The 26,379-nt window shown below is 39.7% G+C and overlaps 1 long non-coding RNA gene across 1 annotated transcript in view; it reads right to left on the minus strand.

Annotated features, from left to right (window-relative positions):
* Window positions 1–24,889, minus strand: part of LOC123848514 (uncharacterized) — a 65,967-nt gene extending 41,078 nt beyond the window's left edge. The window contains exon 1 of the long non-coding RNA XR_008506592.2: window positions 22,507–24,889. This is a non-coding gene — a long non-coding RNA (uncharacterized LOC123848514). The remainder of the gene's footprint in view (window positions 1–22,506) is intronic.
* Between the last annotated feature and the right edge of the window lie 1,490 nt (window positions 24,890–26,379).

The following is a 26,379-nucleotide window of genomic DNA, read 5'->3' on the forward strand; positions in this document are numbered from 1 at the left end:
GGTACGAGTGTTTATTTCCTGCACTGCCAAATCCACAGTGCCATATTGTTAAGCGAACAGTGAAATCCATATTAATTGTTAAAAGACAAAGTCAAATAAAAAATAATACTATTCTTAACATTCAACTCCATAAAATGCACAAAAAATATAAGGTGTGATTCTGAAGAGTAGCCTGTCTTATTAAAAGATCAAGTTATTCTGGGGCATCTGCGTGGCTCAGTTGTTAAGCGTCTGCCTTCGGCTCAGGTCATGATCCCAGGATTCTGGGATTGAGCCCCACATCGGGCTCCCGGCTCCGCGGGAAGCCTGCTTCTCCCTCTCCCCCTCCCCCTGCTTGTGTTCCCTCTCTCGCTGTGTCTCTCTCTGTCAAATAAATAAATAAAATCTTTAAAAAAAAAAAAAGATCAAGTTATTCACTTTTTATACACATATAGATTTCATTTAAGCTTGACTTACATTCCTTTTCTCTATTTATCAATATACTATAAAATGATTTAAGCAGTCATATGCTGTTTTTAACACCAAGATGTGTTATTTAGCATGAAAAGCAGTATTCTGGAATGCCTTGTATTCTTGATTCAGAATTATTTTTGTTTGTTTGTTTTTTGTTTTTCAGATCTCTACACTAAATTAAATTTCTTAAGTGGATCTTGCCTAAGCCAGTATGTAGGCCATTTTTCTTCATTCTAATCCTATCAGAATGTATTAGAATGAAAATCATCATTCTTAGTACTATTGACACTTGTGTTAGTCAGGGTTTTTAAGAGAAACAAAACTGATAGAATATATATATATATATATATAACATATATAACATATTACATATGTATGTTTTATTATATGAAGACACATATTATAAGGAAGGGACTCACATAAGGAGGCTAAGAAGTCCCAGGACCTGCAGTCAGCTACAGACCCAAGAGAGCTGAAGGTGTTACTTCTAGTCTGAAAGCTGGCAGGCTTGAGACCCAAGAAGAGCTGATGTTTCAATTTAAGTTCAAAGGTAGGAAAAAAGACTAATGTTCCAGCTCAACAGTCAGGGAGGAGGAGCTCCATGTTGTTCTTGGGAAGATCAATCTCTTTGTTCTCTTCAGGACTTCAGATGGGACGAGGGCCACCCACACAAGGGAAGGCAATCAGCTTTACTCAGTCTACCAATTCAGGGGTTAATCTCATCAGAAAACACCCTCCTAGACACACCTAGAATAATGTTGGACCAAATATTTGGGCACCCGGAGGCTCCATCGAGTTGACACACAGAATTGACCATCACAACATTTGAGCACATCCTTTGATTTGGTTCTTCTTCCCAAGAACCAAATTCTAGTTTTTCTGCTCATGGAGGAAAATGGCAGGGCCACACAGGGACAGCAACCCAGAATGGTCTCCCTGATCCTTAATCTTCGGAAACCATGTAAAAATACTTTCTACTATTTTCCAGACTTCTCAATATCAGGTCTGCTGAGTTGTTTTTTTTCTTAAGATTTTATTTATTTATGTCAGAGAGCACACTAGCAGGGGGAGTGGCAGGCAGAGGGAGAGGGAGAAGCAGCCTCCCCACTGAGCAAGAGAGCCCGACACGGGGCTCGATCCCAGGACCCCAGGACCCCAGGATCATGACCTGAGCTGAAGGCAGACGCTTAACCCACTGAGCCACCCAGGCATCCTGAGTTCTGCTGAGTTTTTATCTTTTCTACAAAACATGAAATGTTTCCTCGCCTACCTGTCTATGCCACAACACCATGGGCACCCAGGGGTTTAGCAAGCACAGGCTTCCCTTAGCAGGTAATTCCCAGCTCCTACTCCGAACCAGGCAGAACAAACTCTGAACAATCCAACCCATTCTGGCCCTCCTAATCATTACAATTACATGTACACATTCTATCCTTGAAGTCTGTTTTCATTTTTCAAGGAAAAGATGATGTCTGTTCTTCAATTTGACCCCAAATGAAAAATTCCATCATAGTCCTGATGCCTGACACAATCAGTCTGATTCATAGATAAAGGTGATTGCATTCTTTTCCAATATCTTTCCTTGCATTAGGTGAAATGCCTTAAAATATATCCCAAATAAAGAGAATATGAATGACAAATGGTAGCCTATAAACTATCATTTTGAGAAAGAAAGGAATTTAGGAAGTATCACTGAAAGCCAAAATCAAGAGTTCTTATCCTAAGCTCACATGAAAAAAATGATTTGTTGCTTATTTCTATATATTAATGGTACTAAAAGCCTTTTTGCCCTCATTGGAACTAAATGATGTAATCTGTGGTATTTAATAAAGTGCATCTGAATGGCAGGATGTTACATATTGCTGAAATTGAACAAATGAGGGGAGGTACCACCATCAGTTCCTCCATACTGCGGTACTCCCCTTCTTTTCTCAGGATCAAAGTTATTTCTAACACTCACATCATGCTTCTGTGTATCAGCAACTCTTCCAAGTACTTTACATGCATCAGCTTATTTACCTTCAGAACAATTCTATGAAACAAATACTACTGTTTTTATTCCTCTTTTATAGGTGAGACAAAAAGAAGCACAGGGAGTTAAAGAATTCACGTAAGGTCCCATAAGTAGTTGCTCTAAGAGACGGACTAAAACCCAGACATAGGGTTGCAGAGTCTGTGATCCTAACCATGATGCACAGTATCTACCTCATGTATCAGACATGGTACCTCAAGTCCAACATGCAATCCAAGTTAGGCTACCAGCTTTGATTTATATATCAGCAAAGCTTCATTTCTTTCTTAATTTTTAGGTAAAGAATAAGTATAAGTAGAAAGTGAATATTTTCTTTTGGTGTCCCAGCATTTCATCCTTCTTCAGGGTCTGCACCCATCTTGGAGCCCCCCGGCTAAAATATCAGGCTCACCTTCACCATAATTCCTTTCTTGGAGACTCTAAAGACTGTTAATTCTCTCCTTTGGTTTTTTTTTTGGGTGGGGAGGTTGTTTTTACTATCCACATAACCAATAGCCCTTGCAGCATTTATGCATCTCCCTTAAGACAAGCCAAGTTAGAGGAGTGTGAGAGGGGAAGTAAAACTAAGGAATGTTTTCTCCATGACACGCATTTTGCTTCTTCTAGCTCATTAAATTAATAAGCATTTCGCCAATCGAGACAAGCCTCTATAAATTAAGCAAAATTTACTACGTATCTCATCCTCTGCTCCTGTAGTTAATGATTGATAATTCAATTCCCTTCATTCTTAAATAAACTGTTGCTAATTTTAAGATTTTTCATTTTTTCTAGGTAAGCTTTTGGTGAATTTTGTCTACCAACTCCTTGATTTGCTCTTGAGACTGCTTCCCATATCTCAAATGGATGGAAATAACTTCAGGGTCTCTGCTCACTTCACAGTGATTTGACTTCTTTAAGAACCGCTTATTACACCACACCACCTTTCCAATACACACACACACACACACACACACTTCTGACCCTATGTTAGCCAATCATACTTTTCTTAGGAATTTGCAATAAAGGCTCAGACACAGCGAATTAACTTCTGCCACATGACTAGAACCAAGATAATGCCAACTTAAGAACTGGGGGTAGCCATCTCCCCCCATGCACACTAGAAGCAGTTAATAGAAAAGAATAAAGCAGAATGATGAGCAGATCAGAGATCAGAGACTGAAGAGAAAGAGTGTTGCCTGGATTACAGATTTATCTTTTCAATTCCTGCTCCAGTAGGCCATATGTGCAGATATTCTTGGGTTCTATGAAATAGCAAAATATTTTCCAATACATTCTTTTTCTTGATATTGATTTTTTGAACTATCTCAGATTGGCTTTATTCATTAAAAACGCATGTTATACTGTGTTTCCCATCCTCCCCTATGAACTATTTATGTCAGCTCATGGCCTCACAAGGCCACTTCTATAACAGCCAAGAAAAATACACAATTTGATAAAAATTTCACTCAATATATGCTGACATGCTATAATTACCCCAATCCGTTAGCACAATCACAGTGACTAAGAGTATACAAAAGATGACACTCCCAGTTACCCTCAAAGCTGCCAGGATATTGCAGTAGCCTAAGAAGGAAAGAATATTCGACAGATAAAAATCAGAGTGACTGAGCGGTGATGAAAATGGAGACTGGCAGGTATGTTCAGAATCATTCACTGCTTCATCAGTAATTCAGGACTGCATCCCGTAACTAATGAGAATGCAGCATAGGCTGAATTATGCTATAGTAACTTCCAAATCCCAGTGGCTTAAGGAAAAAAACAAATGTATTTATAATTCATGCTATATGCCTATTGTGGGCTCGTAGAGACTCTTCTCCAAAGAGTCACTCAAAACTCCAGACTAAAGGAAATTTTACTGTTTTGTAGCTTCACCATCTGGAACATGCAAATGCCACGGTCCCTACAGCAGAGGAAAAGTATTTGGTGAGTCAGACTCCAATTTTTCTATACTTCTGCATGAAACCAACACATGTCACTTTTGCCCACAGTCAATTGGCCAGAACTGGTCACATGGCCTGCCTCATGCAGGGGGCTGGTAAATGTTAGGGAGCAGATGGAAGCTTTGGTGAGCATCTCTGTCTCTGGCACAAATCATGAACAGATTTAAATTTTCTTTTTTTAATTTTTTCATTGAGCATACTTCCTAATTTCTTGAAGATAATATCAGTCAGCATTTTAATCAAAGTAATTGTACTTAACTCAGAGTACAGGCCAGTGACAAAGGGCCAAAACAACTTTGTGAGATGTAACACCTCAATGGGAAGATAATGTCTAAACATCAAAACAAATACTACTTCTAATAGAATATTTAATACAAATTCTGTGATAAATGTAGACCCATTCATTCTATGAGCATTTGCTTAACACCTACTTTAAGGTATTATCTAGATGGACTAGACAGATACAATGAGATATGGTTCTTTTTTTTTAAGATTTATTTATTTGAGAGAGAGTGCATACAAGAGCATTCGCGAGCAGGGGGGAGAGGCAGATGGAGAGAGAATCCTGAAGCAGACTCCTCTCTGGGCACAAAGCCTGCCTACAGGGGGCTCAATCCCAGGACACTGAGATCATGACCTGAGCTGAAATCAAGAGGTGGCCGCTTAACCAACTGAGCCACCAAGGTGTCCCTGATGAGATATGGTTCTTACTCAAAATAAACTTAAAGTTCATCATATGCCAACTCTGATAAGTTTGCTGGAACCTATAATCATTCTGAAACTTACACATTGTTCTCTAAACTTAAGCTAATTTCACATCAAGTTCTGGGAGTTTATTTTCAATTCAGTTCACTTAGGAAAGTATTTCTGGAACTATCTTTTTTCTTAGCCTGCTATTGAAATCATGCCACACAGATTTCAACTCCACTCAATTATTTTAGCTCTAAATTGACTTTATATAAGGAAAAGTTAAAAAAAAAAATAGCAACAAGAGAAAAAAAAAATAGTACACCAATTATAAGCCAGGCATTGGGCCAATAGTTGGCATTATAAAGATGAAAAGATAGAGTTTCCCTTCAAAGAGATCAGTCTGACAGAGGCAATAAAAATGGATGCAGAGAGCTATAATGTAGGGTGATGCATGCCATACTAGAAGGGAGTATGATGTCCTATGGGAGAAGGATAAATGTGCAATTAACTTGGTCAGAGAGCTACAAACTACCAAAAAAACCCAACTTTTTTTCAGATTACATCATTTTATTGCTTATGCTATTTCAAAATAGTTACATGGTGCCTGGCATACAGCTGCTACTCCAGGTATGCTTGTTGATGAAAATGTAACCAGAATGATTTTTATGTTTTTTTCATTCTTCAGTTTGACTTGAAAACAAACAGTTTTTATAATTATTACTTAATGAATAACCCTCCAGACCTCTATGCTTATTTCTATGCATTTATGAATGTGTGTGTGAATATGTGTGCATAAGGAAAGCTCAAAAGGTTGATATTTTAAAGTTGTGAGCTGCTTTGAAGTCTCTCAGTGATGATGACCTGTCACCTTGGACAAATCTTCATTCTTAGTTGAATCTTATCAGTGGACTATTTTGATCATATGATGTAAGGTAAAAGTAGAACTGGAGTTTCCAGGTTTGGCCAAGTTACATTCCCTAGTATGCTGAATCTGAGAATACCAGAGAAAAGATGCTTGAATTCACATTAGGAGTTTGAGAGCATCCCTGTATGAAAGAGATTGAAACTGATTCTCCATCTCTTAGAATTAAATGTAAATAGAACATCTCTGCAGTACTGAGGAGGTCCCAGTTTAGGCCAGTTCTCTCTACAAAGTATACTAAGGGCTGTGAAGAAGTCATTAAGGGTGACAAAACATGGTCAAGGATTGGTGAACTTGGCTCAATGCCAGGACCTCAGTTGTCATGAGGGAGGTGGGGTTTGAGCTTGTCAAAAAGCCAAAATTAGAACCCATCCCCCCTATGGGATCAATCACCCTATCACTCTAGGTTGGGTGAACTTTAAGGAAGGTGATCATATAATTTATTATCCAAATCAAGATATTTCTGAGAGTGAAAGGGGATACTACTACTAATTTTTGCTTTGCTAAAAATGGCTATGTGTATGACTATCAGTTAAAGAGATTTAACACTGGGAACCCAGAACAATATGGATATGTCTCACTTTGACTGTTTATAGCACTGACCATGGGTGAGAATTTTTCCTCCCAACATCTGGAAGAATCACTGCCAAGTTTGTTGTTGTTTTTTTTCCTGTTGGCCACTGGGCATGCATTTTATTTATTTATTTTTATTCTTCTTTTTTTTTTTGGCCCTGAAAAGCTTAAAATAATTTACTCTCTGCCTCTTTACAGAACAAGTTGGCAAGCCTTGATCTACATCATTCAGGGTATATAGTAATATTTCTTTACATGAACATTTAACATTTCTTTCTCTTTTGTCTGTGTTCCAGATTAGCAGAATCACTGCAGTTTAATGAATGGCCTGCATGAGTAGAAATAGAAGATGAAGGCAGAGTCAAGCCCAGCGACATTGCTTCACCAAATCAAAGAGGATAGGACTTCAACACAAGAAGAGACAGAGGCAGTAAGTGACGAATGCATTTGAAATGCCGCGTTTCAGATACCTTGTGCTTGGTGGCTGACTTAAAGGCAGGGTAACCTTTTAGAACTAATTTCCTATAGTGGTCATAAAGACCTCTGGCCCATACTTACCCTGAGGGTCTCAGACTTATTCTGAAGGTCTCAGGACTTAATGTCACTCCTCAAAGAGAATCTCCCTAGTATTTTGGTATAAATTAAGTGCCCCACTAAAATGTCAGCACATAGGGGATAGGTAAAACCAGAGGATTATATTGCTTAAAAAAGATGTGTAAAGTATGACATGAGCGATAGAAACCCTGGAAAACACCAGTGTTTGAAGGGATAGAGAGAAGTTACAGACTGGTGGCTAAAACTGCAATCGCTAACATTTTCAAGTGCTGGCTACGTGCCAGGGATTCTATTAACTGTTTCTTCACACAATATATTGTATCTACTCATGAAATGTTTATTTATGTGAGGTAAAATGCCTCGAGCTGTCTATTCAGTTGTTAACAAGACAGACACGTCTGCTGTCCTGGAGCTTGTACAACCTGGGGAGGAACTAGTTACATGATTGTAACTGTGGGAGCAGTCTGACAGGGAAACAGGGAGCCCTACCAGGGAGCCTGGCCCAGCCTAGTAGGTTTGGGAAGGATTTCTCGGATGTTCGAAAACTCGGATCCAAGTCGGGGTTTGGTGAGGAAAGGGAACACCTGGAGTTTCGTTTGAGGCACACAGAGTTTGTGGGCGCCTGTGACCACACATAGGTGGATAGGTGACTGTGTAGCTCAGAGGACAGCCCGAGCTAGAAAAATGAATCTGGGAGTCATCAATGGATAGATAAGAACTGAATCTGTGGGCATGGATGAAATCACCCAGGGAAAGAATAAAACATGAGAAGAGGCTTTCAAGAAACTCCAGCCACTTAAATACAAAATAAAAAAAGGATGAGCCGGAAAAGGTGACTGAAAGTGGAGGAGGGGCAGAGAGCTAAGTGAAAAAAGAGAGTATGGTGTCCAGGAAGCCAAGAGAAGCAAGTGACATAAAGATAGAGGGGTCAAAATTATTGAGTATTGTGAGAGTTCAAGAAGATGAGAAGGAACAATGCCTGGAATTTCTGGACACAGAATCGCAAACTGTACTGGGCGAGTCATTGCAGGGAAGCTTGGGTCTGAAGACTTTAGTGCCCCGAACGAGGGTAAAGAGCTTAGCACGTATTGTTCTCTATTTTACTCACACCTGCCCTGTGAGGAGGATACTGTTACTACCTTTATCGTACAAATGGTGAAACTGGGGTTTTGCAAGGTTGAGAATCCTGTGCAAAGCCTCACAGTGAGTAAGTAGCAGAGGCAGAACACAAAACTCGGTCTCGTAGATTCCAGAGGCTGCACTATAGAGTAGTGCCATGAAATCCAAGAAAGAATTTCAAGGAATTGGTTAACCTTTTAAATGATGCAGCGAGGAAAAGTGAATGATAAATGAAAAAGATTCATTGGATTTTGTAACTAAGAATTCAATGGAGGGTGCCTGTGTGGCTCAGTCAGTTAAGTGTCTGACTCTTGATTTCAGCTCAGGTCATGATCTCTGGGTCATGAGATCAAGTCCTGCATCTGGCTCCACCCTGGGCATGCAGCCTGCTTAAGATCTCTCTCTTGGCGCCTGGGTGGCTCAGTCAGTTAAGCGTCTGCCTTGGGCTCAGGTCATTATCCCAGAGTCCTGGGATGGAGTCCCACGTCGGGTCCTTGCTCAGCAGGGAGCCTGCTTCTCCCTCTGCTGCTCCCTGCTCCGGCTTGTGCTCGCTCGCTCTCTCTGTCAAATAAATTAAAAAAAATCTTAAAAAAGAATCTCTCTCTCTCTCCCTCTGCCCCACCCTCTCTCTTTCTCTCTCTCTCTTGCTCTAAAAAAAAAAAAAAGTGATGTAAAGTGGTTACTCTCAGGGTGAAACACCTTCTCTGAAGACTAGAGGAAAGACAGGAAGGAGGTTCATGATTCGAGGCAAAGGAAGAGGCAGCTGGCTTAATTTTTCTTGTAAAGTAGGAAGTTATATTGTCTTCTGAGACTGATGGATACCAGGGTCAGGCTTTAGGGATTTCGGATATTGGTTAAAAGGGAAACATGACATTAGTGGTGAGGGGCAATGTGCTATTTAAAACAGATGGAGTTTGGGTTGTCTGGATGGCTCAGTCGGTTAAGCGCCCAACTCTTGATCTCAGCTGCAGTGTTGATCTCAGGATTGTGGGATCGGGCCCCATGTTGGGGGGCTGAGTGCTCCTCACTCAGCACAGAATCTGCTGGGAATTCTCTCTCTGCCCTTCCCTCCACTGTGCTCGCTCGCTCTCTAAAGTAAATAAATAAATCTTAAAAAAAAATAAGCCAGATGGGTTTTGAGGGAACCAACAAATAGTCCCTCCTTTCTCCACATAGGTTTGAAAATAACTGAGAGAGTGACATGTAAAAGTCAAATAAACTGAGATCAGAATGTTCCCTTTAAAAATTACTTTGGGAGCTATGTGAGAACATGCCTTAGGTGAGCAGAGTAAAAAAACAAAAAAAAGTGAGGGGGGAGAACCTGCCCCTTAAAATTCACGTTCCGGAAGCATGGTGCAGAATGTGCACTCCCTCCAGGCAGGCAAACACCAAGACTCAGGAGCAGGAAGGCTATGGGCTGCACGTGCCCAGTCTCTTGTCCCAGATTCGCCAAAGGACAGGACAAAGGGACAAGGAGAGGCCAAATGTGTTACTTAAATGAATGTCCCTCTGCCTGGAAAAAAGAAACCTGGGGGATAAGCATACTGCATTAACAAAGGTAGGTAGCCTTCTACCTTCCAGAGGCCATACCCAAGAACGTGAGCTGGCCTAAGATGAAGGAAAATCTCTCCTTGCAAAGCCTCTGAGGGTACTTCATGCTGCTAACAGAGCACAGAGGCTCTGTTTTAGCAAGCTTTTTGACTCTTTTGAGTATGCAAATGTAGGTCTGGGCTTAAGTTTGCAGTCATGGTTGAAGAAAGTGGAATTGCTCTGAATAATAGAATAGGATGAATTTTTGATCTGGGGACAGTCAGCAAAGGATGGAGTGGAGAGGAGCAAAATGCAGAGCAGACAGGGTTCCACAGAGCAGTGCTCGGCATTCAGAGCCAGAGAGGAAGTCAGGGAAACCGTACTCCATACCTCCCAACCCTGGCACTTAAAAAAAAAACAAAAAAGAAGATGGTTTTGCCCAAAATATCAGGACCAGTCTTGAGTTTCCACCAACATGTGATGCAAGATTACAGCAAGGGAGTTGCATCAATTTCAGTTAAATCTGACAGGTAAAGTAATCCCAGAAAGCTGGAGTACTTGGAGAGGATCCAAGCCTGGGACACTGCAGCCCCTTCTGACTGCTGAAATCGCACATGTGCAGGAGGGTGGCAGAGAGAGGGATCAGGGATGGTACAAAGTTCTGGGGACAAGGTGGGGCTGCAAGAGCACTGCAGGGGGTGTGGAGGGGGGAGGCGGGCAGAGATAGTTTTGATAACTAAAAAATTGTTCATACATTTTGACCTTGAACATCCTTGGGGACCTTGGAAAGTTTGTTTTCCAGGGTGCTGTCAGAAAAGGAATAAAACACGCAGGCCACTCTAGCTGAAATCTCTGCAACTGCCCCTTCCCATCTGTTCCTCTAGGCACGCAGCCTGTTTCACTTAATTTACACATAACGACTTTCTAATTACTGATTTAAGTGCCTCGCCTGAGAGGTTTCCTTAGAAACTGCTTCAGAAACAGTTTAATGTTACAAAAATCTAAACTTAGAACAGAAAATTGAGTAGAAAATTAAAAGAAAATAAGTTGGTGTCATTATTAGAATAAATGGTGTAATTGTGACCTATCAACAGTCATCGGCATCCCCATTTGAGCCCCTGCCTCACGTTGCTGAGATTTTTCTTCCCATGTATTCAAAAGGCTTTTCACGAAAGAATAAAGATTTCTAAGATTTTTTTTCTTCTCTCCCATTTGGAAATATTTGTATTAAAAAAAAAAGTCTCCTGCCCAAAGCAAAAACTCAGAGCACTCCTATATCCGTTTAAAATCTTTCGGGTACATTCTAGGCAACAATCACTGCGCTGGGACAGCAAAACCACTGGGTCTCAAGAGCACTCTGGCTGCAAATCTTGAACTTCTCCTTTCCTTCTAAAACAGTTTAGGTATTCAGAACTCTGTGGCAAAGGCACATTATTGCAGCAGAAGGTTAAAGAATTTGCCTTCAAATTTCAGCTCTACCACTTGTTATGTTCTGTGACCTTTCACAAGCCACACTCACTCACCAGTCATTAAGTTATTAGGGTCATTAATAAAACATATAAAAATGGTATCTACTTGAGGGGTTTGAGGAAAAAATGAGATAATGCATTGTGTATGTCAATCACAGCATTTACGTGATCTTCTTTTCCAGTTATTCAAACTAAAACAAGTATTAAACTCCTGCTATCTACACACCAGGCACCATCCCAGGTGCTAGGAATACAGCAAGGAAGATGATGCAGACAGTACTCATTCTCTGAGCTCACAGTCTTGTCCCCTGCTCTTTAATGGAACGCTTAAAAATTTCACAAATGACTGCCAATTGTGTTTATGTGCTAGAAGTTTTCAGGATATACATTTGAATAACATTATGATTATATAAAAGGGCATACTTAGGAGAGTATCAAAATTTAAAATATAAGCAATGAATAGGCATTGATTGGGCTTAATTGAGAACTGAGAGTTCTCTCTAAAAGTTGGGACTCTGCATCTTCATATTTGAAAAAATAAAAATAACTGATACCCTATTAATTTTTTTCCTATTCAGTTAATGAATATTTTTAAAAATACATACCTCATTTCCCCTGATTCTCTGTCTAGAGGTAGAGAATTCAAAATACAGAGTACTTTCTGGGTAGCACTAGAAAGAGAATTTTGAGACCTATTCTATTTTGGCCCTTTTACCCCTCACCCTCACCCCACCCATCATTAAACCTTTAACTGGAAAACTTTCAAAACTGACAAAATGTGCTGTTAACATCCCTGTAATAAAAACAATAAAACAGTTCTCAAATGAAGGCAATGTGCCCTACTGACTAAGGGTTTCACTATCATATAATTAAGAATAGTAACTTGTTTCTCCTCATTGTAGACAGAAAATCACTAGCAGCACAAGCACCAGCTTCAGATTTATTTAAAGATAACACATGAATGAGGTATCTAAAAGCATTTGGCTCCTTTAATGATTAACACATTTTATGACATTCCTTCGAACGATGGAGAAATACTACCCAGCATCTTATTGCCTTCTGTAGTTTCTTCACATAAAATATCCCTTTCCCTGACACAGAATTTCTTTCTGTGTCTCTTTTTTCCCCTGCTCCTTTGCCAACTGTATTTTTATGCATGTTCCCAATCACATTTATCTTTCAACCCTTTCAGGAGTGTTGCTGCATGAGTAGGTAAAGAAAAGAATCCCTAAGATGGATACAATTTGAGTATGTGCAGGGAGAACTTCTGAGAGAAGAAAAGAGCCTTCAGAATCAGTACATGTAGAACTATATGTATATTGGGTACAGTAAGTACACACATACACAGAATGTAACAATTTATGTCCACAGAGAAGAGTAAGCTCAAGTACTTGTTTGATATAAATTTTAAACAAAGAAAAATCATCATTCTGTTTTTAAACATCAAAAGAATGAATGCTTAATAAGCTAAAAGCCTGCATGTGAAACAGAATCACAGGGTTAAAGGAAATGGCTCAGATATTCACAAATCCTCCCACCTGTCTCTTACTAGTCCCATATATACTATTAGTGTTGCATTAAATACCATCTATTCTGTTATAATGTGATCCTTATGTTCCTAAGAAACCTTAGTTATCTAAAATCATGCTATAAAAACAATTGTTTCAGTGGAGGGAAAAGAGATTGGGAGCTAGAGAGTTTAAGAGCCTTAACAACGAATTTAGTTTTCCTATAGGACTCTCAGTAATAAAGTTGACTTTTTAATGGCTCTAAGCTATATATATATAGCTATAAATGGAACTTCCAATTCTTGATAATTACTAACTCAAGAGAAAGACTGTGCTTTTATAATGTTGCACTGATTAACACAGTATTTCTTAGATTTTTATAGGGTTTTGCCTATTAAGAACAAATCTCAAAGAGGGCGGAGCAAGATGGCGGAGGAGTAGGAGACCTGGATTTCGTCTCCTCTCAGGAATTCAGCTGGATAGGGATCAAACCATTCTGAACACCTACAAACCCAACAGGAGATCGAAGAAAAGAAGAGCAACAACTCTCTGAACAGAAAAGCGACCACTTTCTGGAAGGTAGGACGTGCGGAGAAGTGAATCCGAGCCGATATTTGGGAGGATAGACGGCGGGGGAAGGGCCTCCGTCGGCCGCTTCTGGCAAGTGATTGAGCCGCGGAGCACAAAATCGGAACTTTTAAAAGTCTGCTCCACTGAGGGACGTCACTCTGGTGGCTAAGCGGGGGGTGGAACCCTCCGGGACAGTGTGGTCTCAGGACCCTCGGGGTCACAGAAAGACTGGGGGTGCCTGAGTGTGGCAGAGCTCCCAGGTATCGGAGCAGGGAAGCCGGCTGCAGAGGCGGAGCCCAGGCGCGGGCTCTCAGCTCGGGGTGGCCATTGACCGTGATCCGCGGCACAGTCGGGCCCTGCTCCTCCAGCAGGGACCCAACAAGCGGCGGATCCGGGGAGACTCACCTTCCTCCCCCGGGAGGAGCCGCGCGGGAGTGCACCGCAGGGATCTGCTGGGTTTGGAGACTCCACCCGGGGTCGGGTGCCAGAGACAGAGGCGCGCGGTCACAGGCCGGGCGAGCACGGAGTGCAGCCGGAGACCGGGGAGACGGGAGTGACTGACGGCTTTTCTCTGGGGGCTCACTGAGGAGCGGGGCCCCAAGTTCTCGGCTCCTCTGGGGCGGAGATTGGGAGGCCGCCATTTTCACTCTCCGCCTCCAAAGCTGTACGGAAAGCTCGCAGGGAACAAAAGCCCCGGAGAGCAAACCCGAGCAGATTACTTAGCCGGGAGGGGGCAAGGGCGGGGCAATTCCGCCTCCGGCAGAGACATTTGGAAACCACGGCAACAGGCCCCTCCCCAGAAGATCAGCGAGCACAGCCAGGCAAGACCAAGTTTAGAGATCAATGAGAACGGCAGAACTCCAGCGCTAGGGGACTACTGCACATAGAATTCACGGCTTTTTTACCATGATTCTTTAGTCTTTTAAAGTTAATTTTTTTTAACTGTCTTTTTGTCTTTTTATTTCTTTTTGAATTTTTCTTTTTCCCTTTTTCAACCAACATCTTATCAATCCCTTTTTAAAAAAAAAAAATTTATTTTTCATTTTTAGAGTCATATTCTATCCCTTCATAGTAGTTACCCATATTTTTGGCTTATATATATAAGTTGTTCTCTCTTTAAAATTTTGAGATAGTTTCTTCTAACAGATTGAAATATACCCTAAATCTCTAGTATATGGTGTTTTCTATTACCCTGCCTGATCACATCCTCTCCCTTTTTTTTTCTTTTTCTTTTTTCTTTTTTTAAATCCTCTTCTTTCTTTTTTCAAACAACTTCTTATCAATTCCTTTTATAAAATTTTTTATACTTTCCATTTTTACAGTCATATTCCATCCCTTCATCATATCAACCCTTATTTTTGTACATATATAAGTTTTTCTTTCTTTAAAATTTTGGGAGGCACTTTCTTCCAAAAGACCAAAATACACCCCAAATCTAGTGTGTGCCACTGATCTATATGCCAGCCTGATCATATTTGATCACATTCTGGTTTTTTTGTTGTTGTTGTTGTTGTTGTTTTGTTTTGTTTGTTTTTGTTTTTATCTTTTTCTTTTTTCTCTCTTTCCCTTTCTTATCCCACTGCTTCAGGTCTTTTCTGATTTGTTTAGAGTATATTTTCTGGGGATGTGGTTACTCTGCTAGCATTTTGTTCTCTCATTAATTTATTCTCCTCTGCACAAAATGACAAGATGGAAAAAATCACCTCAACAAAAAGAACAAGAGGTAGTACCGACTGCCAGGGACCTACTCAATACGGACATTACTACGATGTCAGATCTAGAGTTCAGAATCATCACTTTAAAGATACTAGCTGGGCTTGAAAAAAATATGGAAGTTATTAGAGAAACCCTTTCTGGAGAAGTAAAAGAGCTAAAATCCAACCAAGTAGAAATCAAAAAGGCTATTAATGAGGTGCAATCAAAAATGGGGGCACTAAGTGCTAGAATAAATGAGGCAGAAGAGAGAATCAGTAATATAGAAGATGAAATGATGGAAAATAAAGAAGCTGAGAAAAAGAGAGATAAACAACTACTGGATCACGAGGGCAGAATTCGAGAGATAAGTGATACCATAAGACGAAACAACATTAGAATAATTGGGATCCCAGAAGAAGAAGAAAGAGAGAGAGGGGCAGAAGGTATAATGGAGCAAATTATAGCAGAGAACTTCCCTAATTTGGGGAAAGGAACAGGCATGAAAATCCAGGAAGCACAGAGAACCCCTCTCAAAATCAATAAAAATAGGTCAACACCCCGACATCTAATAGTAAAACTTACGAGTCTCATAGACAAAGAGAAAATCCTGAAAGCAGCTCGGGAGAAGAGATATGTAACCTGCAATGGTAGAAACATTAGATTGGCAACAGACCTATCCACAGAGACCTGGCAGGCCAGAAAGGACTGGCAGGATATATTCAGAGCACTAAATGAGAAAAATATGCAGCCAAGAATACTCTATCCAGCTAGGCTGTCATTGAAAATTGAAGGAGAGATAAAAAGCTTCCAGGACAAACAAAAACTAAAGGAATTTGCAAACACAAAACCAGCCCTACAGGAAATCTTGAAAGGGGTCCTCTAAGCAAAGAGAGAGCCTAAAAGCAACATAGACCAGAAAGGAACACAGACAATATACGGTAACAGTCACCTTACAGGCAATACAATGGCACTAAATTCCTATCTTTCAATAGTTACCCTGAATGTAAATGGGCTAAATGCCCCAATCAAAAGACACAGGCTATCAGACTGGATTAAAAAACAAGACCCATCGATATGCTGTCTGCAAGAGACTCATTTTAGAACCAAAGACACCCCCAGATTGAAAGTGAGGGGGTGGAAAACCATTTACCATGCTAATGGACACCAAAAGAAAGCTGGGGTGCCAATCCTTATATCAGACAAATTAGATTTTAAACCAAAGACTGTAATAAGAGATGAGGAAGGACACTATATCATACTTAAAGGATCTATCCAACAAGAAGATCTAACAATTGTAAATATCTATGCCCCTAACATGGGAGCAGCCAATTATATAAGGCAATTAATAACAAAAGCAAAGAAACACATCGACAACAATACAATAATAGTGGGGGACTTTAACATCCCCCTCACTGAAATGGACAGATCGTCTAAGCAAAAGATCAACAAGGAAATAAAGACTTTAAATGACACACTGGACCAAATGGACTTCACAGACATATTCAGAACATTCCACCCCAAAGCGACGGAATACACAATCTTCTCTAGTGCCCATGGAACATTCTCCAGAATAGATCACATCCTAGGTCATAAATCAGGTCTCAACCGGTACCAAAAGATTGGGATCATTCCCTGCCTATTTTCAGGCCACAATGCTTTGAAACTAAAACTCAATCACAAGAGGAAAGTCGGAAAGAACTCAAATACATGGAGGCTAAAGAGCATCCTACTGAAGAATGAATGGGTCAACCAGGAAATTAAAGAAGAATTAAAAAAATACATGGAAACCAATGAAAATGAAAACACAACTGTTCAAAATCTTTGGGATGCAGCAAAGGCAGTCCTAAGAGGAAAGTATATAGTAATACAAGCCTTTCTCAAGACACAAGAAAGGTCTCAAGTACACAACCTAACCCTACACCTAAAGGAGCTGGAGAAAGAACAGCAAATAAAGCCTAAACCCAGCAGGAGAAGAGAAATAATAAAGATCAGAGCAGAAATCAATGAAATAGAAACTAAAAGAACAGTAGAACAGATCAACGAAACTAGGAGCTGGTTCTTTGAAAGAATTAACAAGATTGATAAACCCCTGGCCAGACGTATCAAAAAGAGAAGAGAAATGACCCAAATCAACAAAATCATGAATGAAAGAGGAGAGATCAGAACCAACACCAAAGAAATACAAACAATTATAAGAACATATTATGAGCAACTCTATGCCAGCAAATTAGATAACCTGGAAGAGATGGATGCATTCCTAGAGATGTATCAACTACCAAAACTGAACCAGGATGAAATAGAAAACCTGAACAGACCTATAACCACTAAGGAAATTGAAGCAGTCATCAAAAATCTCCCAAAAAACAAAAGCCCAGGGCCAGATGGCTTCCCAGGGGAATTCTACCAAACATTTCAAGAAGAATTAATACCTATTCTTCTGAAACTGTTCCAAAAAATAGAAACGGAAGGAAAACGTCCAAACTCATTTTATGAGGCCAGCATTACCTTGATCCCAAAACCAGACAAAGACCCCATCAAAAAGGAGAATTACAGACCAATATCCCTGATGAACATGGATGCAAAAATTCTCACCAAAATACTAGCCAATAGGATCCAACAGTACATTAAAAGGATTATTCACCACGACCAAGTGGGATTTATCCCTGGGCTGCAAGGTTAGTTCAACATCCGCAAATCAATCAATGTGATACAATACATTAATAAAAGAAAGAACAAGAATCATATGATCCTCTCAATAGATGCAGAAAAAGATTTTGACAAAGTACAGCATCCTTTCTTGATCAAAACTCTTCAGAGTATAGGGATCAAGGGTACATACCTCAATATCATAAAGCCATCTATGAAAAACCTACAGCGAATATCATTCTCAATGGGGAAAAACTGAGAGCTTTCCCCCTAAGGTCGGGAACGCGGCACGGATGTCCACTATCACCACTGCTATTCAACATAGTATTGGAAGTCCTAGCCACAGCAGTCAGACAACAAAAAGAAATCAAAGGCATCCAAATTGGCAAAGAAGAAGTCAAACTCTCACTCTTTGCAGATGATATGATACTTTATGTGGAAAACCCAAAAGACTCCACCCCAAAACTGCTAGAACTCATACAGGAATTCAGTCAAGTGGCAGGATATAAAATCAGTGCACAGAAGTCAGTGGCATTCCTATACACCAACAACAAGACAGCAGAAAGAGAAATGAAGGAGTCGATCCCATTTACAATTGCACCCAAAACCATAAGATACCTAGGAATAAATCTAACCAAAGAGACAAAGGATCTGTACTCAGAAAACTATAAAATACTCATGAAAGAAATTGAGGAAGACACAAAGAAATGGAAAAACGTTCCATGCTCATGGATTGGAAGAACAAATATTGTGAAGATGTCAATGCTACCTAGAGCAATCTACACATTCAATGCGATCCCCATCAAAATACCATCCACTTTTTTCAAAGAAATGGAACAAATAATCCTAAAATTTGTATGGAACCAGAAAAGACCCTGCATAGCCAGAGGAATGTTGAAAAAGAAAAGCAAAGCCGGGGGCATCACAATTCCGGACTTCAAGCTCTATTACAAAGCTGTCATCATCAAGACAGCATGGTACTGGCACAAAAACAGACACATAGATCAATGGAACAGAATAGAGAGCCCAGAAATGGACCCTCAACTCTATGGTCAACTAATCTTTGACAAAGCAGGAAAGAATATCCAATGGAACAAAGACAGTCTCTTCAACAAATGGTGTTGGGAAAATTGGATAGCCACATGCAGAAGAATGAAACTGGACCATTTCCTTACACCACACACAAAAATAGATTCCAAATGGTTGAAAGACCTCAATGTGAGACAGGAGTCCATCAACATCCTAAAGGAGAACACAGGCAGCAACCTCTTTGACCTCAGCCGAAGCAACTTCTTCCTAGAAACATCGCCAAAGGCAAGGGAAGCAAGGGCAAAAATGAACTATCGGGACTTCATCAAGATAAAAAGCTTTTGCAAAGCAAAGGAAACAGTCAACAAAACCAAAAGACAACCGACAGAATGGGAGAAGATATTTGCAAATGACATATCAGATAAAGGGCTAGTATCCAAAATCTATAAAGAACTCATCAAACTCAACACCCAAAGAACAAAGAATCCAATCAAGAAATGGGCAGAAGACATGAACAGACATTTTTCCAAAGAAGACATCCAAATGGCCAACAGACACATGAAAAAGTGCTCAATATTGCTCAGCATCAGGGAAATCCAAATCAAAACCTCAAAGAGATACCACCTCACACCAGTCAGAATGGCTAAAATTAACAAGTCAGGAAACGACAGATGTTGGCAGGGATGCGGAGAAAGGGGAACCCTCCTACACTGTTGGTGGGAATGCAAGCTGGTGCAGCCACTCTGGAAAACTGTATGGAGGTTCCTCAAAAAGTTGAAAATAGAGCTACCATATGATCCAGCAATTGCACTACTGGGTATTTACCCCAAAGATACAAAAGTAGGGATCCGAAGGGGTACGTGCACCCTGATGTTTATAGCAGCAATGTCCACAATAGCCAAACTGTGGAAAGAGCCAAGATGTCCATCGACAGATAAATGGATAAAGAAGATGTGGTATATATACACAATGGAATATTATGCAGCCATCAAAAGGAATGAGATCTTGCCATTTGCAACGACGTGGATGGAACTGGAGGGTATTATGTTGAGTGAAATAAGTCAAACAGAGAAAGACATGTATCATATGATCTCACTGATATGAGGAATTCTTAATCACAGGAAACAAACTGAGTGTTGTTGGAGTGGGGGGTGGGGTGGGAGGGATGGGGTGACTGGATGATAGACACTGGGGAGGGTATGTGCTCTGGTAAGCACTGTGAATTGTGCAAGACTGTTGAATCTCAGCTCTGTACCTCTGAAACAAATAATGCAATATATGTTAAGAAAAAAAAAGAAGAAGAAGAAGGTAGCGGGAGGGGAAGAATGAAGCGGGGGGAAATCGGAGGGGTAGACGAACCATGAGAGACGATGGACTCTGAAAAACAAACAGGGTTCTAGAGGGGAGGGGGGTGGGAGGAGGGGTTAGCCTGGTGGTGGGTATTGAGGAGGGCACATTCTGCATGGAGCACTGGGTGTTATGTGCAAACAATGAATCATGGAACACTTCATCTAAAACTAATGATGTAATGTATGGGGATTAACATAAGAATAAAATAAATAAAATAAATAAAAAAATAAAAATAAATTAAAAAAAAAGATTTTCACAGCTCTAGTTAATGTTATGCATTCTGAAGTACTTGAGAGGAAGTATACTGATGTCTGCAACTTCCTTGAAATGCATCAAAAAATAAAATGGATTGATGGATGGGTAGGGGATTAGCTGGATGGATAGAAGTGTGATAAATCCAGTACACTAAGGTGTTAATTGTAGAATCCAAGTGGTGACTATGTGGGGGATCACTGCAAAATTCTTTGACGTTTTCTATATTTTAAAAAATTTTCATAATAAAATGTTAAGTAAAATAAAAAAAAAAAAAAAGATAAAAGAACAAATCTCAAAGCCAGTCAATTGAGCTGCTGCAAGCAAAGAGGTTTTTTTACCCCTACATTCATTTTCATTATGACCACATATCCATATATTCTATGTAATGTAAGTCATGGTCCTTTATTAATCATTACTTTTTAAGTTTGGAAAACTGGCATGTTTTTCCTCTCAAATTGAGTTTCAGCAAAAGAATTAAAGTATAATAACCACCAACCCACTAATAAAGTCTCTACTTCCTCCATAATGCCCACAGAAGTTTAAGGATATGACAGATACCTGTACACATGGATATTTTAAGTGCAACTCCTGCTTTGGACTAGGAGACAGATCATATGATATCTACTCCCTCAACAGGTAATCATCATCACTAGAAATCTGGAAAGGTGTTAAGATATTAGTAATTTACTTTAAAATAATTCAGCAGAGATGATATGGAATTATGGATGTGCCAGTTAGTTTAAGCTTCAACTCTAAGGCAAGCAATTACTCTATAAAATTCAGACTATAGCTGCACCCCTATGGGGAATGCTAAGGCTTGATCTGAGCCATTGGATTAGAAGGAATTCAGTAGCGTTATTCCTGCCTCTGTACTGATGGATGTGTGCTTTGAGCAAACTGTTCTTGTAATGAGGCAGCCAAAGCTTCTAAAAGGACACAGAGCTGGGACTGCATCAAGCTTACCAAGCAAAGAATATAAAATGATTTGTACCTATTTTCTTTTCTTTTTTTTAAGATTTATTTGGGAGGGTGGGAGAGCAGAGGGAGAGGGAAAAAGAGTCTTAAGCAGACTCCACACAGAGCCCAGAGCCTAATGCGAGGCTCAACCCCACAACCCTGAGATCATGACCTGAGCTGAAACCAAGAGTCAGATGCTTAACCGACTGTGTCACCCAGGTGCCCCATGTTTTGTACCTATTTTCTAAAGAACATTTATTTAAGAAGTACCTGAATATGTGGCATTTTTGTTCGCAAATTGCTTTCATTCTAACCTAGTAGTCAAGTTATAGGGCATTAACTGAGACCAGGTCCCAATAAAAAGTGGCCATATGTAGCCTAAAAGTTTATGTCCTGGCTTCCAAGCTAAAATTTCTATGTGATATTGAATAAAATCTTACTAAAATAAGAAACAATATTTATTTCCTTGATTCAGGTAAGGGTAGTTTAGGAGAAAAGGATGAGTAAGGTTAGAAAAAGTAGATGATCTATATTTACTTTGTTGCAGTCATCACTGGACTAAAAAATTTTGAAAACTTGCTCCAGAGTAATCTTCTGGGAGTTTCTTATTTGGATAATGATGATATTCTCAGGAATAACAATTTATCCCATGCTTTAAGCAATTAAATGGTGAACAAAGTAGCATAGAAAAAACAACTTGAGGAGACACATGACAAATTCAGTAGGTAAAAGAATGATCTTTTTTTGATTCTGAATCTTCAGTAAATTTCTTACTTTCCAAACTCTCTATAACTTAATGCTTATAAGAGATGAACAAGTCATGTAATTGAGTGAAACAAACTGGGTATAATATTGAAGGATTATGGTGTGTTGGAAAGAACATGCCTTTTCTAAAGTAAAAACAGCTGCTCAGCTCCCATCAGTAGTGGCCAAGTTGAAGATCGGCTCCTCTTTCCTTGAACCTCTGGCAATGGGTAAATTCTTTTTTTTTTTTCTAGAACAATCTCAAAGATAACTGTGAGTATACCATTTTCATCTCCAAAGGAACCTCAAATCAATATAGTTAACAGGTGATGGTGTCTTTCTTAAAAGCTGGTGATGTTTTGAGTTGGCTCCTTGGCCACTTCCTGACAGTTGGAATATCACTCTTGCTCATCAGACTGTTGTCTTCACAACTCAATCTGACCAAGTATTTTTCCTTGCATTTACTTACTTTGGAAGCATGAAAAAGTTGTACTCTCTATTCCAGAGTTTTATGTCCAATCTTTTCGGTCTTTAAAAAATGCTGAAAGTCTCATTCATCATCTTTTTTTTTAGAGATAAAATATCAGTCTCTACCTGAGGCTGCAAAATAGATAAATCAGTTATAACCTTGGCCCAACACAAGGAAGCAGCATATAAGCAAGGAATCATGTTGAAAGAATACGAATGAGTTGTTAGGAGGGCCTAAGAAACTTCCTTGTTGCTGCTTTGGGAATTTGGCTTTATGGTGTCATTATAAGCAACTACGTCCTGCCATAATGAAACACTTCTTTAAGGCATATTTAACATCCGGATAGCACTAGAACTCTTAAGGTACAGAGAAGAGAATAATTAAATTAGCAACAAAATGGAGTGCCTGGGTGGCTCAGTCAGTTAAGGGTCTGCCTTTGGTCATGATCTATATATCAGTCATACCCCTAGAAACAGAACCAACAGGATGTGTTCATTTTGAGGAATTGGCTCACCTGATTGCAGAGGCTTTATGCATCCAAAATCATGATCCCAGACTCCTGGGATCAAGCCCCACATCGGGCTCCTTGCTCCACGGGAAGCCTGCTTCTCCCTCTCCCAGTCCCCCTGCTTGTGTTCCCTCTCTCGCTGTGTCTCTCTCTGTCAAATAAATAAATAAAATCTTTAAAAAAATAGCAATAAAATGTCATTCTGTGGGGGAAAACCTATTTCAAGGGGAGCTACAGTACTACACAACCTATTTTTATTCTATGATATACATTGCTAAATTATGTAAATTTCATTTGGCCCTCAGAGAAAAGGGAACCTTTTGAATAATAAATTCATTATGTTTATCACTAAATTTGAACAAATGCTCCATTTCTCTGTTGTTCTGTAAGATGAATGTGCCTTGCCCCTTTGTTTTGCCTCAAAGACAATTACCAATAAACAAATATTAAAAAGATACATACATTCTTTACATAGAACAATCTATAAGAGCATGTCCATTTATTTCTTCAGAATGCCCTGATTTACTGAAAAGTTGCTGAAGACAGTAGCAACAAATGAACAAAGATGGGAGGAATGACAAAGGGAAAGAGTAAGCAGATATAGGAAGCAGAGACTTAGAAATAGAGATGAAGTAAAGACTGGGACATCATGAATCCATGATGTCTAAGGAACACAGAGACAGTTCTTTACTGAAAGAAATAGGTATCATTTAGGAGGAGCTATTTCTTTATAACACTATGCCCAACATTTACTCAAAGAGGAGAAATTTTTGTCCAAGCAATTTAACTTAAAAATCCACAGTCATTTTAGCTGCCCAAAATAGCATGCTTTACTTCTCCAAGTGGAACTTTGATTTTTCTAATTCTGTCATCTTCCACAAAATAAAATGCATTATTTTATCTTTTATTAGTGTATATTCTCCTCTTCATTGGCAAGAGAGTAATTATATAGCTATAATGTCCTATTTCTTCCCTTCATAGTATGTGTTGGTTAGTTGTATGTGTCAACTTGGCTAGGCCACAGTGCCTAGAAATTGGTCACACATTCTCCTGGATGTTTCTTCCGTGAAGGAGTTTTTTGGATGAGGTGGACACTTAAATGGGTGGACTTCAGGTAAAGCAGATTACCCTTTGGATTGGGCCTCATCCAATCATCTGAAGGTCTTAAGAGCACAAAGACAGAAACCCTCACCAGCACCATCCTGTCCCAGACAAGAGGGAATTCTGTCAACAGCCTGGACTCAAAGTACAGCTCTTTCCTTGGCTCAAAGTGCAGTCTGTAGCCTCCTGGCCTACTCTGATGATTTTGGATGCATAAAGCCTCTGTGATCAGGTGAGCCAATGCCTCAAGATGAACACACCCTGTTGGTTCTGTTTCTAGGGGTATGACTGATATATACTATAATGTATACTCCTTGCTATCTGAATCTATTCAGTTACTGAATTCAGAAAAGAAAATGCAGGTGGAGGAGGGAACTTGTATTTAAACCAGGATAAATCTTAGAAATCATCTAATACTCTGGTGTTCATTTTTGAAAAGCTATACAGCTATTTCTCAAAATGAAATGTGATACAGAAGCCACTACATGAAGTGCATAAAAGAACTTTACCAACTAAAACAGGAGCAGACGTTCACAAGCCCTTCCCCACCCCCCCCCGGGCTCCTGACTGATTTCTAGAGCAAACGTGGGGACCTCCAAGAAGGGCCTCAGGTTCTACAGTGTGGAAGTCACTCCTTTGAATTGGAAATGTGAAGGGGTGTCTGGCTGGCTTAGTGGGTAGAGTATGAGGCTCTTGATCTCGAGGTCGTAAGTTCAAGGCCCACGTTGGGCATGGAGCCTACTTAAAAAGAAAGAAAGAAAGAAATGGAGATCTGAATTGCAAATGTTAAAAGGTAGAGCCTGAGAGAGAAGAGAAGACATTTGCCAAAGATGGCAATACTAGCTAATGGAAGTCTGAAGACTGAACTCAGTTCTCCAGCTTCTAATATAGTACAGTATTCTTTCTGCCATTTCACACTACCTCTTGAGCTTTGGATAACTTTGGAAGGTCTTTGAATTAAGGAGCCATGAGATTAGGTAAACCCAGAAATTGTATATTAGTTATTTAAGAAATACTATACTCCAGATTCCAGAGAGAAATAATAATAAGGTTAATTTGCATTTGTAAAAATTGAGGAGGCTATAAACCATTACAGTGAAAACAAAGCTGAAGATGATAAGAGAATGACAGGATGAAAATTTAAATAAAATATATACTTAAATATAAAAGACAACAGTAATAAAGCATGAGAAAAATCTATTAACCAGGCAAATCTCTGTAAAAGGCATTTAACATTTTTCTGTGTTAATTATAGGTTTGCATGAAAACACTTCGTATTAACTTAAAGGCCACTTTCCATTTGAGTTAACACACTTAATGTTACTAAGTGTCATGCTGAGGGAAAACAGCCAACAAACTCAAGAATAATGCTCTGTATGCATTTCCTAAAGTTCTATATATGCCTCTAGAGACTATAGGCCACTCTATGGTCTATAAAGGGCTTCCAAATACATTACTTTATTATTTATTTCAGCTTAGATATTCGTTATCAAATTATTATAAACTATTTAACTGTTATTAAATTAAGTTTGTTATAAAATTGTGATTAGTCAAAAGCATCAAGACGATGTAAGAAAGGTCAAGTATCAGTTAATATTTTCACAAGCTGACATATTAGTTTTGTATTGCTGCATTACAAATTACCACAAACTCAGCAGTGTAAGACAATATCCATTTATTAGCTTGCAGTTCTATATGTCAGAAGTCTGGATACCTGGAATCTCTGCTTGGAGTTTCACAGGCAGACGTCAAGGTGAGGGCCATGGTGGGATCTTATCTGGAAGGTCTGAGGAGAACCTGCATCCAGGCCCTTTCACATTGTTGGTAGAATCGAGTTCTTGCCTGTGCAGGACTGAGGTCCTCATTTACCTCCTGGCTGTTGGCCAAAGGTCATCCTCAGCAGGTTGAAACCACCCTTCAGTTCTTGCATGTGGCCCCTCCCATCTTCAAAGCCATCAATGGTGCATCAAATCCTTCCTGAGCTTTCAATCTATCTGACTTCCTCTTTTGCCATCAGGTGGAGAAAACTCTGCTTTTAAAGTGCTCTTGTGATTTGGGGGGCCTGGGTGGCTCAGTCTGACTCTTGATTTTGGTTGGGGTCATGATCTCAGGGTTGTGGGATTGAGCCCCACATTGGGCTCTGCTCTGTGCATGGAATCTGCTTAGCATCCTCTCTCCCTCTCCTTCTGTCCCTCCCTCCCTAAAAAAAAAAAAAAAAGTGCTCACGTGATTACATTAGGTCTACCTTGATGATCTCTCTTTTG

The sequence above is a fragment of the Mirounga angustirostris genome, unplaced genomic scaffold (assembly GCF_029215605.1).
Source record: "Mirounga angustirostris isolate CCGP_5_RB_7025 unplaced genomic scaffold, mMirAng1.0.hap1 SCAF_2, whole genome shotgun sequence".
Lineage (NCBI taxonomy): Eukaryota > Metazoa > Chordata > Mammalia > Carnivora > Phocidae > Mirounga > Mirounga angustirostris.